This window comes from Heterodontus francisci, chromosome 5 (assembly GCF_036365525.1).
Source record: "Heterodontus francisci isolate sHetFra1 chromosome 5, sHetFra1.hap1, whole genome shotgun sequence".
Taxonomy (NCBI): Eukaryota; Metazoa; Chordata; class Chondrichthyes; order Heterodontiformes; family Heterodontidae; genus Heterodontus; species Heterodontus francisci.
The window spans coordinates 72,816,734-72,822,919 of NC_090375.1; the positions used below are offsets into that span (position 1 = coordinate 72,816,734).

At 48.9% G+C, this 6,186-nt stretch overlaps 1 pseudogene; it reads left to right on the forward strand.

The window, feature by feature from the left end:
* The first annotated feature begins 488 nt into the window (after positions 1-488).
* On the forward strand, positions 489-1,529 carry LOC137369559 (zinc transporter ZIP9-B-like; annotated as a pseudogene).
* Positions 1,530-6,186: the final 4,657 nt, after the last annotated feature.

The window sequence follows — 6,186 nt, forward strand, 5'->3', positions numbered from 1 at the left end:
GAACGGCGATATAGTTCCAAAACAGGATGGTGTGTGACTTGGAGGGAAACTTCCAGGTAGTGATGTTCCCATGTGTTGCTTGTCGTTGTCCTTGACCCAGAGACAATGAAGGAACGGCGATATAGTTCCAAAACAGGATGGTGTGTGACTTGGAGGGAAACTTCCAGGTAGTGATGTTCCCATGTGTTGCTTGTCGTTGTCCTTCTAGATGGAAGAGGTCAAAGGTTTGGAAGGTGCTGTTGAAGGAGCTTGGCAAGTTGCTGTAGTGCATCTTGCAGATAATAAACCCTGCTGCCATGTGCACTGGTGGTGGTGGGAGTGAATGTTTACGGTGATAATCAAGTGGGCTGCGTTGTCCTGGATGGCGCCATCTCTCCCTTCCAACACCCCCTCTAACTCTCCCTCATACCTGACCCCCACTCTCCTCTACCCTCCCATCCCCCTTTGCTCCTTCCACTCCTCCATTCCCACTCCCTCCTCGCAGCAGCATGGACGATCTCAGCACCATCCAGTACCTACCCCAAATGGACTGCAGCGGTTCAAGAAGGCAGCTCACCACCACCACCTTCTCAAGGGCAATTAGGAATGGGCAATAAATGCTGGCCTGGTCAGTGATGCCCACATCCCATGAATGAATAAAAAAAAAACATCAGCCTGCTCTCCTTGGCCATGCTGGCCGGCTGTTACGTGGCAGGCATCATCCCCTTGGCGTTCAACTTCTCCGAGGAGAGGTTAACGTTGGTGATGGTTCTTGGTGCTGGACTTCTGTGTGGCACTGCTCTAGCAGTCATTGTTCCTGAAGGGGTTCATGCACACTATGAGGATGCTCTGCATGATAAACATCGCCATGGAGGTGAAGTGGAAAAAGTGGAGGATCCATTAAAGATAGGACGATCAGCAGAGACTGAACATGGTCACAAGCACATAGCTTAGCATGCATACATTGGCATGTCATTGGTGCCTGGATTTGTTTTTATGCTCCTGGTCGACCAGATAGGCAGTTCTCACATGCACCCCAGTGATGGCCTTTACGCTGCAAGAACAGCAAATACCAAGATCACCACCACACTTGGACTGGTAGTTCATGCAGCAGCGGATGGCATTGCATTGGGTGCAACAGCTTCCACATCACAGACAAGTGTACAGTTGATTGTATTTGTAGCTATTATGTTGCACAAAGCTCCAGCTGCTTTTGGTCCTGTTTCTTTCCTCATGCACGCAGGGCGTGAAAGGAATCGAATCAGGAAACACCTACTGGTATTTGCTTTGGCGGCACTGCTACTCTTCATGGTCACTTACCTGGGCCTGAGTAAGAGCAGTAAAGGAGCACTTTCAGATGTGAATGCCACTGGAATCGCCATGCTGTTTTCAGCAGGAACTTTCCTATACGTAGCCACTATGCGCGTGCTCCCGGAGGTGGGAGGCACTGGCCACAGTCACAAGGCCGAGTCTGGTAGAAAGGGACTCAGTTGACTCTTGTCCTGGGCTGCTTCATCCCATTGGTCCTCTCGGTGGGTCACCAACATTAGCCAGCAGCAGCGCAAGGAGGAGTATGGATAATAAGGAATAAAAACAAGAAATGCTGGAATCACTCAGCAGGTCTGGCAGCATCTGTGGAAAGAGAAGCAGAGTTAACATTTCGGGTCAGTGACCCTTCATCGGAACTGACAAATATTAGAAAAGTCACAGATTATAAGCAAGTGAGGTGGGGCAAGAGATAACAAAGGAGATCTAGATTGGACCAGGCCACATAGCTTTGTCTTTCAACACACCATTAACATATTGTTTGCCTTTGCTCCGTGACCTTTTGGTCAGCTATGTGGCCTGGTCCAACCTACACCTCCTTTGTTATCTCTTGCCCCACCCCCACCTCACTTGCTTATAACCTGTGACTTTTCTAATATTTGTCCGTTCCGATGAAGGGTCACTGACCCGAAACGTTAACTCTGCTTCTCTTTCCACAGATGCTGCCAGACCTGCTGAGTGACTCCAGCATTTCTTGTTTTTATTTCAGATTTCCAGCATCCACAGTACTTTGCTTTTATTTTAGTGTTTAATTCACTGCCACTTCTCTTCCAGGAATGCCTACCTTGAAGAAGTTCTGCTCCTCTCTCTGACGGGATTTTCGTTTGTCTCTTTTACCTTGTTCACCTTCATTGCTTTCTATTTCCCTCCTGGTGTTTGATAAGGTATTTACCAAAACTCGTTTTCACAGCCACATCTCCTTCCTCAGTGACTGTCTCCGGCTCCGACTTATTCCACGTGGATTCCAACTGCAGTTTCACCCATCATGTTTTGAATCCACCCAGGATCACAGGTATCTCCGAGAAATACAACGTTCCTCGGACTGCTACTCTCGCCGCATCCTGAGATCCACACTCAGTGCTATGCGCCGCCACATGCACACACTGGACCTCTCTCTCCAGCAGCACCGTCTCATCTTATCTCAAAGCTGTTCTACTCCGCAGTTTCATTTCATCTTACGTCTCATCCGACGCATTAACAAAAAACTTTTTTTCTTCCTTTCAGGAGTTAAGGAACGCAAGCTCCAGCAGCTGATGGGGACTAATGCCCCTCCAGATCCTCCCTCCACTTCACTTCCCTCTGACCCCACCCCTTCTGATCTGACCCCTTGCCGTGTATTCACTATACCCTCTGACCTCCCCCTCTCTGATGCTGAGCATTCTGTACTCAGCAAAGGTCTCAGTTTTATCCCCTTACGCCCCCACCTCAATGAATTTCCCGCTCGGCATGACGTTGAGCTCTTCTTCCGTCGCCTCCGCCTCCGGGCTCACTTCTTTGACCAGGAGTCCTTCCCCCGACCAGCAGACCCATTCACCTGCCTCCAGCATTCTCCCTCTACCTGGACCCCTCCCCCTGGCCTCTTACCCGCTCTTGATCTCTTCATTGAAAACTGTCGGCGAGACATTGGTCGTCTCAACTTCTCTGCCCCACCTCACTCACTCTAACCTGTCCCCCTCTGAACTTGAGGCACTCCGTTCTCTCAGGTCTAACCCCGACATGGTCATCAAACCTGCAGACAAGGGTGGTGCTGTTGTTGTATGGCGTACCGACCTCTACCTTGCAGAAGCTCAATGCCAACTCACGGACACTTCTTCCTACCTCCCTCTGGACCATGCCCCCACCACCGAACATCAAGCCACCGTCCAAAGGACTGTCACTGACCTCATCTCCTCTGGAGATCTTCCCTCTACAGCTTCCAACCTCATAGTCCCACAACCCCGGACAGCCCGCTTCTACCTCCTTCCCAAAATCCACAAACGGGACTGTCCTGGCAGACCCATTGTATCAGCCTGCTCCTGCCCCACTGAACTTATTTCTTCCTATCTAGACTCTATCTTTTCTCCGCTGGTCCAGTCTCTTCCCACCTGCATCCGTGACTCTTCTGACGCCCTACTTCATTTTGACAATTTCTAGTTTCCTGGTCCCAACCGCCTCCTCTTCACTATGGACATCCAATCGCTCTACACCTCCATCCCCCACCAGGATGGTTTGAGGGCTCTCCGCTTCTTCCTGGAACAGAGGCCCAACCAGTCCCCATCCACCACCACCCTCCTCCGCCTGGCTGAACTTGTTCTCACATCGAACAACTTCTCCTTCAACTCCATGCACTTCCTCCAAGTAAAAGGTACTCGCATGGGTCCTAGTTATGCCTGTCTTTTTGTGGGATATGTCGAGCATTCTTTGTTCCAGTCCTAGTCAGGCCCCCTCCCCCAACTCTTTTTCCGGTACATTGATGACTGTATCGGTGCCATTTCCTGCTCCCGCCCCGAACTGGAAAACTTTATCAACTTTGCTTCCAATTTCCACCCTTCTCTTACCTTTACATGGTCCATCTCTGACACTTCCCTTCCCTTCCTCGACTTCTCTGTCTCCATCTCTGGGGATAGGTTGTCTACTAATATCCATGAAAAGCCCACCGACTCCCACAGCTATCTCGACTACACTTCTTCACACCCTACCTCCTGTAAGGACTCCATTCCATTCTCCCAGTTTCTCCGTCTCCGACGCATCTGCTCTGATGATGCTACCTTCCATGACGGTGCTTCTGATATGACCTCCTTTTTCCTCAACTGAGGATTTCCCCCCACCATGGTTGACAGGGCCCTCAACCGTGTCCGACCCATTCCCCGCACCTCTACCCTCACCCCTTCCCCTCCCTCCCAGAACCGTGACAGGGTTCCCCTTGTCCTCACTTTTCACCCCACCAGCCTCCATATCCAAAGGATCATCCTCCGCCATTTCTGCCACCTCCAGCGTGATGCCACTACCAAATGCATCCTCCTTTCCCCTGGCAGCATTCCAAAGGGATCGTTCCCTCCGTGACACCCTGGTCCACTCCTCCATTACCCCCACCACCTCGTCCCCTTCCCATGGCACCTTCCCCTGTAATCGCAGGAGGTGTAATACCTGCCCATTTACCTCCTCTCTCCTCACTATCCCAGGCCACAAACACTCCTTTCAGGTGAAGCAGCGATTTACTTGTACTTCTTTCAATGTAGTATACTGTATTCGCTGCTCACAGTGTGGTCTCCTCTACATTGGGGAGACTAAGCGCAGACTGGGTGACCGCTTTGCGGAACATCTCCGCTCAGTCCGCAAGCAGGACCCTGAGCTTCCGGTTGCTTGCCATTTCAACACTCCCCCCTGCTCTCATGCTCACATCTCTGTCCTGGGATTGCTGCAGTGTTCCAGTGAACATCAACGCAAGCTCGAGGAACAGCATCTCATTTACCAATTAGGCACACTACAGACTGCCGGACTGAACATTGAGTTCAATAATTTCAGAGCATGACAGCCCCCCATTTTACTTTCACTTTTAGTTATTTTTCCTTCCTTTTTTTTTAACATTCTTTTTTACATTTTTTACAATCTTTTTTTTGCATTTATTTCATTTCATCTTTGTTTGTTCAGTTTGCTTACCCACTGTTTTTTTTTCAGGTTTGCACTTGCTGCTGTTCAATATTCAGTGTATTTACCCCTAATCTGTACTCATGCTTTGTCTTTCAACACACCATTAACATATTGTTTGCCTTTGCTCTGTGACCTTTTGGTCAGCTATGTGGCCTGGTCCAATCTAGATCTCCTTTGTTATCTCTTGCCCCACCCCCACCTCACTTGCTTATAACCTGTGACTTTTCTAATATTTGTCAATTCCGATGAAGGGTCACTGACCCGAAACGTTAACTCTGCTTCTCTTTCCACAGATGCTGCCAGACCTGCTGAGTGATTCCAGCATTTCTTGTTTTTATTTCATATTTCCAGCATCCGCAGTATTTTGCTTTTATTTTATGGATAATAAGGGTCTGCCAGCAGTCCAATATCAGCAGAGCAGGATTGCTGCGAGTGTTGGGTTTTCCCCCTTCAATTTTCCCCGTGGGATTCCGAATGAAACGGGATTGAAAATGTAAAATTAAATTAAATTTGGCCAGGTTGCAAGTAGGAAGTTGGGAAGAATTCTAGCAGTGTAGCCATTTTGAAAATGTAACTTGAGTTTTGGCTTTGTGTTGACAAAACCAGAAATCTCTTGGTCTCCCTTTGGTCCAGCCAAATGAGAGAATGTAACTTTAACCAAACAGTGTCTCGGTGCAAAGGATGAAATTCAGCCACTTACTAAATTAACTAAGAACTTGGTGTGCATTCGAGATAATCCATGGCATTCATCAAGCCAAGGGAAATTAACACTGGGTTTGTTATACAATATGTGAAATATAATTTTTTCTGAATTTTACTCATAAGTGTACAGTCTTCGCATTCAGCCACAGTCTTAAAAGAGGTTGTTAGCCTGTGAGTTGGTGCCTGCCGGTTCAGTGTTTTTTCAATTGATTGGATTTTGACAGGCTCCTATATTTGGGGAGAAATGTTTCTGTTTAAAAGTGTTTTGTTAATGTACATGGGGAAAGAAAATAAAAGAATGCGCCTGGATCTTCGATTTTAATGGTTAAATGTATCACACCAGAGGTGCGCAGGGGTGACATTCGGTGGGGGCAGGAGGGAGGGGTGACACCCGGTGGGGGCAGAAGGGAAGGGTGACACCCGGTGATGGCAGGAGGGAGGGAGGGGTGACACACAGGGTCAAGCGGTGGGGATCCCTCAGTGGGGGGTTGCAAAAACCCTGGGAATGGGGTGACAGGGTAGATGCAGGAAGGATGTTCCCGATGGTGG